Source organism: Mustela erminea, chromosome X, assembly GCF_009829155.1.
Source record: "Mustela erminea isolate mMusErm1 chromosome X, mMusErm1.Pri, whole genome shotgun sequence".
NCBI classification, from domain to species: Eukaryota; Metazoa; Chordata; class Mammalia; order Carnivora; family Mustelidae; genus Mustela; species Mustela erminea.
Genome location: NC_045635.1, coordinates 81,188,965 through 81,201,269, shown reverse-complemented (window position 1 = coordinate 81,201,269; position 12,305 = coordinate 81,188,965). Strand labels below are relative to the sequence as shown.

General features: G+C 38.1%; 1 long non-coding RNA gene across 1 annotated transcript; it reads right to left on the bottom strand.

Annotated features, from left to right (window-relative positions):
* Positions 1-869: 869 nt before the first annotated feature.
* On the bottom strand, positions 870-10,519 carry LOC116582875. Its single transcript, XR_004282542.1, has 3 exons — positions 10,509-10,519; positions 3,957-3,960; positions 870-955 (listed from the first exon to the last, which is right to left on the bottom strand). It is a non-coding gene; the product is annotated as an uncharacterized LOC116582875 (long non-coding RNA).
* Positions 10,520-12,305: the final 1,786 nt, after the last annotated feature.

Sequence of the window (12,305 nt, the reverse complement as noted above, 5' to 3'; positions counted from 1 at the left end):
GCTCGTGTCATGATCTCAGAGTCCTGGTATCAAGCCCTGCATCAGGCTCCCTGCTCTGCGGGAAGCCTGCTTCTCCCTATCTCACTCCCCCTACTTGTGTTCTCTCTCTCACTGTCTCTCTCTCTCTGTGTCAAATAAATAATAAAAAAAATTCAGTATTTAAACTAAGTTAAGTATGTTGGTTTAATTAATATACACATGTCTTTAAAGTTAGCAGCACTAAATGTGCAACTTTTATTCTTTGAGGTTTACTAAAAGTCAAATAAGCTCATACTATGTCTGTTGCAATGTTAGCAAGAAGATGATGTGAAATGTTGGTTAATTGTCAATCTTATCAAAGTTTTTTGGGGTAACTTTTTTGTTTAAGATTTTATTTATCTGACAGAGAGACACACAGCAGAAGGATCACAAGCATGGGGTATAGGAGAGGGAGAAGCAGGCTTACTGATGATCAGGAAGCCGGATGTGGGGCCTGATTAAAGTTTTCCTTGGTTGATAACTGGGATTAAATTCATTGGACATCTAGGTCTTTTCCAAATAAGATAAGGTGCTAAAGCTTTCAATACTGGGCATAGATTTGTGCATTTTGACTTCTTATTGCAAAGAAACTAAGGATATTTATATATGTTGGGAAACACGTTTTGTGCTTAATTGAATCATAAATTTGCCATCTAAAGAATTCTGGTGTAACAGTTTACAATTTGCTGCTACTTAGTCTTTAGTGGAAACTAAGGTTTCTAAGAGTGCAGTTAAGACTGATGGGAATAAGGGAAACAACTCTGTATATAGAAAAGTAAAGAGATGTGTATGCAAAATATAAAGACTTGGAATGCATTTTTTATGGAAGGTAGAAGAGGGTAATTTTGTCCTAAATGAGACTGGTTGTTTGGAAAGAAATGGCTTGGGACAGTATATGAATGTAACGGAAAATTGTAGAAGGTTTATGAAGGTAAAACTTTGAAAAATGTGGTTAGGATGGGCTAAGATTGAAAGGAATGGATTTTGAAGTACATTGGTATAAGAAAGTTGGCTTTCTCTCTGTTCCAAAAGACAAGTTTCTTAAATTGTTGGCCTGTTCTTGATAACAAAATGTAGATAGTTGGTTTCTCTTTGCCTGTCAAGAAAAAAATAACAAAGCAAGCAAGCAAACAAACAAACAAACAAAAAACAGTTTCTATGTTTTGCCTTTATTAGGTTTTTAACATACCTCGTTCTACTTAGTCATGTGCTTTAAAATTTTCTAAGATTTTAACAATGTTCCCCAAGATCTAAATCATGAACAAAGTCTTGTTGACTAATTAGGCTTGCTGGTATAAGGTCATCATCATTCAATATTCTTACTATTGAAGTGTTAGGTGTCACAGAATAACTGAGTTTCATTGTTGATCGTATTATAGTGAACTCTCATATCAGATATTAACAATGTCCATTTCTGAGTTGTTGTTGTTGTTTTTTTCATTTATAATTGTTATTACTGTCTTACAAAATGAGTTTCATCTTCAAGGAGATTCATATAAAAGACTTTATTTTTTTTAAAGATTTTATTTATTTATCAGAGAGAGAGAGAGGGGGAGAGAGCGTGCACAGGCAGACAGAATGGCAGGCAGAGGCAGAGGGAGAAGCAGGCTCCCTGCCGAGCAAGGAGCCTGATGTGGGACTCGATCCCAGGACGCTGGGATCATGACCTGAGCCGAAGGCAGCTGCTTAACCAACTGAGCCACCCAGGCGTCCCTAAAAGTCTTTTTTTTTAAGATTTTATTTATTTATTTGACAGAGATCACAAGTAGGCAGAGAGGCAGGCAGAGAGAGAGGAGGAAGCAGGCTCCCTGCTGGGCAGAGAGCCCAATGCGGGACTCGATCCCAGAACCCTGGGATCATGACCTGAGCCAAAGGCAGAGGCCCAACCCACTGAGCCACCCAGGTGCCCCTCATATAAAAGACTTTTAAAACAAAACAGGTATTCAGTATCTTTAAGATCATGAAAATGAAATGGGTAAAAATTTCCAGAACTAAAAAGCTGCATTCAAACTGAACAAGAATTACATGGGACTAAATGAACTTAAGAAATGATTATAGTTTTGTATCCTTTGGTTGAAACACTGCTGGTTCTCCCAGATTACTCTCCCAGATTAAGGAAGCTTTCTCTTAATATATCTATGACTTACAAAAATGTAACGAAGTTTTCATTTATGAACAATTTCACACATTTAACTTTTCTCTGTACATAAACACTCTAGGATTCAAAAGGTCTCAGTAAGTATTCTTTCTTCCATGGCGATCATAGTCATTTGCATAATTTCAGTAAGAATCTGTTCTTTTAACAAGATAACATTGGAAACATTGACAATTTTACCAAGGTTTTGACTGGAATGTCATATCTGAGAGAGACATGCATAGACTCAGATATGACCAAACAGCTTTAGGGAACTAAGATTGACTTTAGGAAACCTAGAGCCATAAATCCCCTTGGAAATATTGGCCCGATACCTTGCTTACAGAGTTCCCAGAATCCTCACCAAGTGAGTAAAGAATGTCACTTCTTGGCATGTGCAGGATCCTCAGAATATATTAGGGACATCCTGAAGAGAACTTTGCCCAAATCTACAGGTATTGCAGGCATGTCTGATGGCAAGTACTTGACTTGGCTTCTGGTCTGTAGAAGCTACTAAAAATTCAACCTAGAGATTTCTTACAAAAAGTTCCAGCAAAGCAAATTCTAAAAAAAATATATGACCAATCATTATTCTTGCTGAACTTATGTAAATAATTAGGTAAAGTTTGTTAAAACTAGATTTTTTTTCAAATAAATTAGTTCTGATTTGGCTATGTCTGATTAAAAAATGAGGGTTATTTTAGAGAGAAAATTAGTTTCAATAATACACCTTTGTGGTTGTTAAATTCTAGATCTGGTCGTCTTTAAATGTTTGTTGTTTACATAAGCTAGACAACTTCAGGTAAACTTCAGAGAAACTACCACAGTAGCTTATATATAGACAGTCTTCTTGTTTGTTATTCTGTAAGAACAATAACAGGAACCCATGGGCACATGATCATTTAAACTGGAAAATGGGATTGATTCACCAATATTTATATACCCCAGCTACAACTTGGCCAATTCTATGTGGCTGGGATGATAAAATCACTCCTTAAAAGCCAGAGCATACCCCAGTCCATAGGGTTAACTATGGGCTTGTGGAGATAATGGATGACCCCACTTTCTTCATGATTGGATTGGATGATGTACTTGGGCCTGCCCTTATTTCTTGACAAGTCTTTCCTCACTTGCCAGTGATTCCTTATATTTAGGACATTGTTAATGCTAGACCTCAGACAAAAAGGGCTTCTTGATTGTTTTATCCCTCATAGTCATATTTATCCTATTGAGGTACAATTGTAAACAAAGGTTTTAGCCAAGCACATAAGAACCTTTCTGGTAAAAAGAGCCTCAAAGCTAACTGTGGGACAGTACCTGACTCTAATGACTTCTCGTCAAGTCCAGAGTGCCTTAAAAGCCAAAAGCCACAAATGGGAGGACAACTTATTAAATACCAGGCTACATTTACAGATATGCCTGAAATAATACTTGAAACCTGTCAGACTTTAAACCCAGCTACACTATGATGGGACCTGACCATCATAATTCTATAAAGCATAACTATTCAGAGGTTATTGCTCTTGCTTATGCTAGTCATCCAGATTTAAAAGATGTCCCTATTGAAAATACAAATGACAGTTGGCTTACAAATGGCAATAGTTTCATGAGAAAACGAATAAGAAAAACTGGGTATGCTATAGTGCTCACCCCTGCATTGCAATTGCCAAAACCTTAAAAATTAATATTTATACTGACTCCAAATATGCTTCCCTAGTAGTACATGTTCATGGAGCAATTTGGAATAAACAGTGATTATTATCAAGCCATAATTCCCAATCAAATATAAGCCTGAAATTATTACTCTTCTTAAGGCTGTACACCTAACGAGGTAGCTATAATTCCCCTCAAAGGACATCAAAGAATATAAATTTAGAATCTAAAGGAAATAATTTGGTAAAGTGTGTAGGCAAGCAGGCAGCATAAAATAAACAAATATTTACTCTTTTACCAGTCTTAACTCCAAAAAGGTCCATAAGTCCAGTCTATTCAGACCAAGAAATGCACAGGACTGGCTTGTTAATAGTGAGGGAAAAAAATTTATGCATAACATAGGGCTTACACCAGGCTACTAATTTAGGTAAAAAGGCTACTGAGGTGAAAAAACAAAAAACAAAAAAACAAAAAACAAAAAACAAAACAAAACAAAAAAAACTTTGGTAAGAGAAATTTTCCCAATACTTGAACTCCCTTGGTTCTACAAAGTAACAGTGGACTGTCTTTAATTACACATTCAAAAAGTGGCCCTCCAAAATGGAATAGCCCTTGACATCTTGACTGTAGCTAAAGGGACCCAGAATTATATGATTATCTCCTAATGGGACCCGATGGTTATGTGGCTCTAACTTGTGGTCATGGCTTTCCCCAGGCTAGATAGGACCCTATACTCTGGGTTTTTCCTGAAAGCATGGATGCATTAGTAAAATCATTACCAACCCAGCTAACCTTCCAAATTTTAAAAAATGGTGAACACGTTCCATGTCTCATTGACAATACCACCTAACATCATTTTTTGTTCCCTATTTGGGACTGGAGGGTGTTGTTTGGCACATGGAAGCTCTTAATAAGTACGTGGGTAAAAAACCCAAGTGGTACGTAAAATAACATTTCTCTACTAAATACTTAAGTAACACAACTGCTTAAAGCAGTTTTACAAAATAGAATGGCATTAGATGTTTCAACTGCTACACGAGGTAGAAGTTGTATTACCATAAAAACAAAATGCTAGGGTGCCTGGGTGGCTCAGTGGGTTAAGCCTCTGCCTTCAGCTCAGGTCATGATCTCAGGGTCCTGGGATCGAGGACCACATTGGGCTCTCTGCTCAGCGGGGAGCCTTATTTCTTCTCTCTTTCTCTATGCCTGCCTCTCTGCATACTTGTGATCTCTCTCTCTCTCTCTCTTTCTCTGTTTCAAATAAATAAAAATAAAATCTTAAAAAAAATGCTATGTATATGTTCCAGATTATCACAAAATATTTCTGAATTGCAGACAAGAATATTCAAATTGGCACTTTCAACAATCCCTCTCTTTCCTTTAATGATTGGTTAAACTCCTGGACTGGAAGAGGATTTTTTTTGTCAACTCTCAAATAACTCTTATTTGAGCTTCTTTTTCTTTCTGTTACATTAATCATGTTTTTCTGTTTTCTCCCATGTCTCTCCACCTGGTATTGAGACTCCTTCACTGCCATGGCTTCAAGTCAACAGATCATCCTTTCCATTTGGGAAGATCCACACACGCAGTATCCCTTGGATTCAACTGCCTCTGCTTTTTGTAACTCCTGTATCTATATAAGCCCCAAATGACCAATGTTGAACGATAGGTAGCGGCATCTCTACACCCCTATTCAGCAGGAAAAAGTTACAGAGGATAAGAAATTCTACCTTCAGCAACCCAAAGATTTAAGGGTCAAAGTGGGGAATGAAGTGGTAAACGAAGGCATAAGAAAAATTATTGAATTTCCTTACTACCAAGAGCCCATTGACAAGTCATTGAAGCAGGCAAGGACATTCTTCTAGGGACTCAGCTGCCTCAGTGTTAATCCTTTGCTAAGGACAAAAGAGAACCCTCGCTCCCTCAGGATCCTGTAAGTCTACTTTAAGTTATAAAAATACATTTGTGAACTTCCTTTATCTCTAAACCCCAAGATACATGTTGTCAATCATCCCCCAAGCATATGGCCCATCTGTATACATCTGAAGGGTCTCATGACTCAGGTTTTATTAGACAGTAGTAAATGAACTTTCTCAACAATAGCCAGCCCACTCAAGGTTCTGGAAAACTTGCTTCCAAAATTCCATAGATTCTTACGCTATCCATAATCCCCTCCCAACTTCAAAGTATATAATGGACCACTCCTCATGGCCCTAGTGTAGCTCTTTCTGCCCACGGGTCCTGTCACCATGTTTTAATGAAATCAGTTTTGCACCAAAGATGTTTCGAGTATTCTTTCTTGGCCTTTGACTTCAAACCCTAATGTCTTTCTTACATCACTGAAACTTCTTTGCTGTCATAAATTCAAGCCAACATATGATCCTTTCCACTTGCAAAGACCCACACATGCTGTCTTCCTTGGATTCAGCTGCTTCTGCCTTTTGTAATTCTTATATCTACATAAGTCCCAAATGACCAATGTTGATCCATATTAGGGCATGTCTACACCCCTATTCAACAGGAAGATGAGACCTTCCACCCTCAACAACCTTAAAGATTTAAGGGTCATGTGACAAGGTGGCTCAGTCCTTAAGTGTCTGCCTTTGGCTCAGGTCATTATCCAAGGATCCTGTGATGGAGTCTGACATCAGGCTCCCGCTCAGCAGGGATTCTGCTTCTCCCTCTCCCTCTGCCTGCTGCTCCTCTGCTCCTGCTCCCTCTTTGTCAAATAAAAAAAATCTTAAAAAAAAAAGATTTAAGGGTCAAAATCATTCAGAGGGAAGTGATATGGGAAACAAAGGCAGAAGAAAAATTATTAAATTTCCTTATGATGCGCTTTTGGGACATAAGTGACGCTTGGTGGGGTAAGGTCTGGAGCTGATGAACAAGAAAGAATTCTTGAGATGTCTTTGGTGCAAAATGGTGGTTTATTAAAGCACAGGGACAGGACCCATGGGTAGAAAGAGTAGCTGCCCTGGGGATGAGGGGTGGCTGACTATATACTTGGGAGTTGGGGGAGGTAAGGAAAAAAGATGATTCAAAAGGATTTTCATGTGTTAAAGAAGACTCACAGGATACTGGAGGCCTTGCCACTGTCAACTTAAAGTCGTTTTTCCCTCTGGCAAGACATTACCATTAAGATAGTTTGGAGCTTCCTGGAGGAACTTTACATTCTGCCAGCTTCAAGTATCTGACAATGGGCTGCAGGTTATAAAGGCATTTAATTGAATCTACATTTCCTTCTGGAAGCTAGATTATTGATAGAAATTCTTTGTTCTTGTAGATCACTGAGACATTTTTAAAATGAAGGAGACTCATATCTTGTAGGATTGTGATATCTATAAGTTAACTATTTGTTTTTCTTTTCCTTAGCTTTAGGGCAGCCAGAACTGCATGAGGAATGTCACATATATTCCATCTGGGGGGATGGGTTTGGGGTGTGAGCCTGTGCTTTGTTCTCAGCTTGCCTTCTATTCCCTAAAGCCAGTTGACAAGTCCTTGAAATAGGCATAGTGACATTCTTATAGGGACTCAACTGCCTTGATGCTGACACTCAGCTAAGGGCAAAAGGCTATCTTAGCCCCCACACCCCACGATCCTGTAAGTCTATTTTAACATATAAACATTCCTCTGGAACTTTAACTCTAAGCCTCCTAATGTACATGCTGACAACCATCTCCAAGCATATGGCCCACTGATACACATCTGAATGGTCTCATGACTCAGTTTTTATTAGAGAGAAATAAATGACCTTTTCCCAACAATAGCTAGCCTCTTTAAGGTCCCGGAAACCTTGCTTCCAAAGTTCCCTAGAGACTTAACCTATCCCAACTTGAAAGTAAATAATAGGCCACTCTTCATGACCCCAATGCAGCTCTTTCTGCCCATGGGTCCTGTCCCCATGCTTTAATAAAATCTCCTTTTTGCACCAAGGACGTCTCAAGAATTCTTTCGTTGCCATCACCTTTGAACTGTAATGTCCTTCCTACATCTATTCAATTTAGCGAAATTTTAAAATTTTAGGTTACCAGAGATTTTGGAAGGTTTTTAGAAATTTACCTACAGATATTGTTATTTTATTTACATCTATTTACATTTCTTATTTTTACAATTATGCCTAGGCTACCCACAAAAACATGAAGCATTAGACAAAGTCAATCATTATTCTAAGTTTTTCTTCCTTTCTGAAAAATTTTATAAGAGAAATCCTGTGAAATTATTTGACTTTTAGTAAAGAGAATCAGAATTAAATTTTATATTTAGTGCTGATAACACTAAAGGCATATTTATTTTAAGTAAACCACAAAAAAATTAGCGTTTAATACTGAATATTTTCCCAAGTCACATTGATGAGGGAATAGAAGATTAGCTAAGGACAAAGCACAAGCTGACACCCTGCAACCTCCTTCCCCACTGCTGGGTGGGATATGTGTGCTATTTCTCCAGAAAGCTCCCAATTGTCTTAATGTTAATGCCTTATTAGGGGGAAAATCAACCTTAACTTGACAACAAGATAGGGCAAGGGATCCGGTATCTGTGAGTCTTCTTTAACACATGAAAACCTTTTTGAAACCTCCCTTTTCCTTACCTTTCCCAACTCCCAAGTATATAACCAACCACTTCTCAACCCCAGGACAGCAGCTCTTTCTACACATGGGTCCTATCCCTATGCTCTAACAAAAGCAACTTTTTGGTGTGCCTGAGTGGTTCATTCATAAAGTGGCTGCCTTTGGCTTGGGACATGATCCCAGGGTCCTAGGATCAAACCCTGTGTTGGGCTCCCTGGTCAATGGAGAGCCTGCTTCTCCCTCTCCCACTTCCCATGTTTATGTTCCTTCTATCACTGTGTCTCTCTCCATCAAATAAACAAATGAAAATTAAAATAATAATAATAATAATAATAAAACCACCTTTTACACCAAAGACACCTCAATTCTTTCTTGGTCATAGGCTTCAGATCAGACCACCCCACCCACTCACCTATATTACAAAACCATGAACTTGAAAAAAAAAAATTGGGGTTAAGTACTACCTTTCTGAGTTTGGGCATGGACAATTCTTAAAAGTACTTGCCTTCAAACCAACTAAATAGAGCTATTTTACATATTAATTTTAGCAATGCCATCCTGAGGTAGAATAAATATTTCATGTTTACATCATACATACACACACACACACAGACAAACTATGTCCTCTCCAGAAATTTTAATTTTATTTCTGTTAAAATTTCTGGAGAGGACATTATAAACCCAATTTTTAAATACTTACATGTATTTGTCTGTCTATCTATCTATCAATTATCTATTTTTATGAAAAACATTTTCCTAAAGTTTGCATGCCAAAGAATAGCTTTTAGGTCTTAGAGAATTTGGTGGTAGAAAATTTATATTAAATCAAAAAAGAGAGTACCTAAGTTTTCTCCAAGGTGGATATTTGGAGCATAACTGCTTATTAATGAGGCAGAAAGCCCAAAATGGCCACCTCACTGAGATGAGGATCCACTGATGATGACTTGGCACTTGTCCACCAAGTCAATTCCCCCCCAAGGATGACTTGGCACTTTACCAAGTCACTTCTGCATAGCTTTAGGAACTACCACGAGACCCGTGAGCCAAGCAGCTGTGAGAAACCACAAAAAATCCCTAGTTTGCCTATAAAAACCAGTGCCAACAAAGGCCGGGTGCTCACACTTTTGGGAGTGATACCCCTGAGCCCACTGGGGTTAATAAATCTGTGTTCTCCCAGTGCTCCATGTGCTACTTGGGTTTCTCAGTCGCCTCAGAACTTCCACAACCTTAAAAGTGGTGCTAGAATCTATGCATAAAAGCTTTTTCAGCCATTTGTATTTTTGAAAAGGCTTCATTCCTTCCTCTCTTTTTTATCTTTATTTTTTCCTTTAGGGAAATTGTGGGCTGTGTTTACATTTCAAAGACATGATAAGATTTATAATTTCAAGGGACAAAAAGAAATTAGAGAAACCTTTTATTAAAGGTTCAGAATAATTGTTATTTGAAACCTACCCTTTTCTAAAAGTACAGAATAATTTTGTTCCAATATATTGATTTAAAAAAAATATCCACAAACATTTTGAGAATAATATTCAAGGTGTGGTAAAGGTAGGTGTGGTGAGGAACAGAAGGCTGGCTGAGGACAAAGCAGAAGCTGACACCCTGTAACCTTCCCTCACCCCCCACTCCCAGGTGGGACATATGTGACATTCATTAGGAATCTCCCACCTATCTTAATGTTAATACCTTGCTAGAGGGAAAACCTTAACAATGACAAGGCTTCAAGGCCTCCCTTCCTTGTAGGTCCTCTTTAGAATATGAAAGTTCTTTTGAAACCTTCATTTTTCCTTACCTCCCCCAACCCATGGCATATAACCTGCCACCCTTCACAACCTCAGGGCAACAACTCTTCCTGCCCATGGGTCCTGTTTCCCTGCTTTAATAAACAACCATTTTGCATCAAAGAATTCGCAAGAATTCTTTCTTGACCATTGGCTCTGGACTCCACCCCACTGAACCTCACTTATATTCTAAACCTTCATCAGGTGGACATTAACATGTTTGTAGAGTTTATTTCTGGTTTTTCAGAGATTGGTAAAATAAAGACAGTTGATGGTAATTCTCCAAAGAATTGGATGGCAACCTGAATATCAAAGGACTGACTCATATTTTTAACTAAATTTACGTCTTTATACCAGGAAAAAAATTAAGTAAAATGGGAACCAAAAGTCTTTATGAAGTCTGTATGAAGGATTTTAACAAAAGCTTTCTTTCTGGGTGTATAATCTAACCTCAGCTTCTATTAACCCTGAATATTGACCTTTTGTAGATTATTTCCAGGAGGGCTCAGAGAAATTTTGTTCATCTATTTCCTCAGAGGGGAAGGTTATGGATATAGTCAAATAATTTTTGAATGTAGAGGTAATAAGGCTTCAAGCTCTGATGTTAGGGGTATATGGGAGATTCACTTCGTTAAGTGCCTGACTTAGGCTCAGATCATGATCCCAGGGTCCTTGGATTGAGGTCCATATTGGGCTTCTTGTTTGGAAGGAACCCTGCTTCTCCTCCTCCCTCTGCCATTCCCCCCACCTTGTGTTCTCTGGCTCTCTCTGTCAGATAAATAAATAAATAAATAAATAAATACGTTAATAAATTTATTTAAAAGAAAAAAATCTTTAAAAAAATTCCTCTGATGTCCAGGAGACAGAAATTATTTGTGATGGGAGTTCTAGGATACTCTTTCAAAGGACATTGTATAGGTGTGCCTGAGGCTAGGCAGAGCCCTAGAAGGTAAAAGCAAGTGAGCTTGGTTATCATTCTTGAATGATTTTGTTAAATTCATTTTCTGGCTTTCAGCATTTACATGAACAACCTGAATACTTTGAACCTAGAGATTATGTCAGCATGATCTCTGTAAATATTGTAGGAAAAAGGAAGCTAAATCAAGCACATTAGCCTGATTTTAAGAAGGAGAATTTACATTGAATGGGAATATTTCTTTTTGTTCTAAGTCTGACTTCTTTTACCTTGTCAAGGAAGTCCCTAAGGCTAGCCATTATACTGATAAGACCTTTGAGAGCTCTTTAGTGTGTGTGTGTGTGTGTGTGTGTGTGTGTGTGTGTGTGTGAACAGAGCCAATTTAAAAGATCTGTATTCTGGCTATTGACAAGTAGGATCTCGTAATAGTTACTCATACCAATAACCCTTTTAGGGGCTTAACCAAAGACTCATGAGGCATCCAGAGATGGCATAGATGATGAATCCCCTATGATCCAAAAGCTACTCCCAAAATTAGTCTAAGAAAGTGAAGGCCTTTGTTGTACAGGCAATAAGGATGGTGTAGTGAAAATGGTGTCTTTGGTCTCAAATGAAATGCCTCCAGTCACAATCCCACTATCTGAAGATAACTGAACAGGTACTTCTGGAATAAGACTTTCCAGCACTAAAGAGTAACAAAGGTTAAGATGACAAAGGTTCTTATGGGCTGGAACTTCTCATGACAAACGCCTCTGGCAGCTGGCTACCAAGCTGCACCCTGGTAATTGCATTCTCTAGAAGGTGGAGAACAAGTTTTTAAGACAAAGAATAGACAAAAGGAAAATTATGAACGTTTTATCAAGGTTTTAATTCTTTTGGATCCACCCTGATACCTAGGAAGAATATGTCATGGGTTTGGGGATTATGTGTTTTTGTTTGTTTGTTTTGGTTTTGGTTCTTTTTTTATATTGTACCTTGATGAACAGTTTTCTTGAACTTAGCAGGTGACCTAGTGTCAGTATAATCCTTTCTGTCATGGGAGTCTTCTTATTCTATCATGGGAGTCTTCTTGAGTTGGTGAGTGTTCTAACAGCTTTTAAGTTCTTGATCCATGACCACCAATTTTGAAGCTTTGGCTTCCAAGATATCTCTCAGTGAGAGATGACAAACAACATAAAAGACACAGGTAAAGGAAAACAAAGAACATCTTTGGATGTTCTGGAAATAAATCAGTA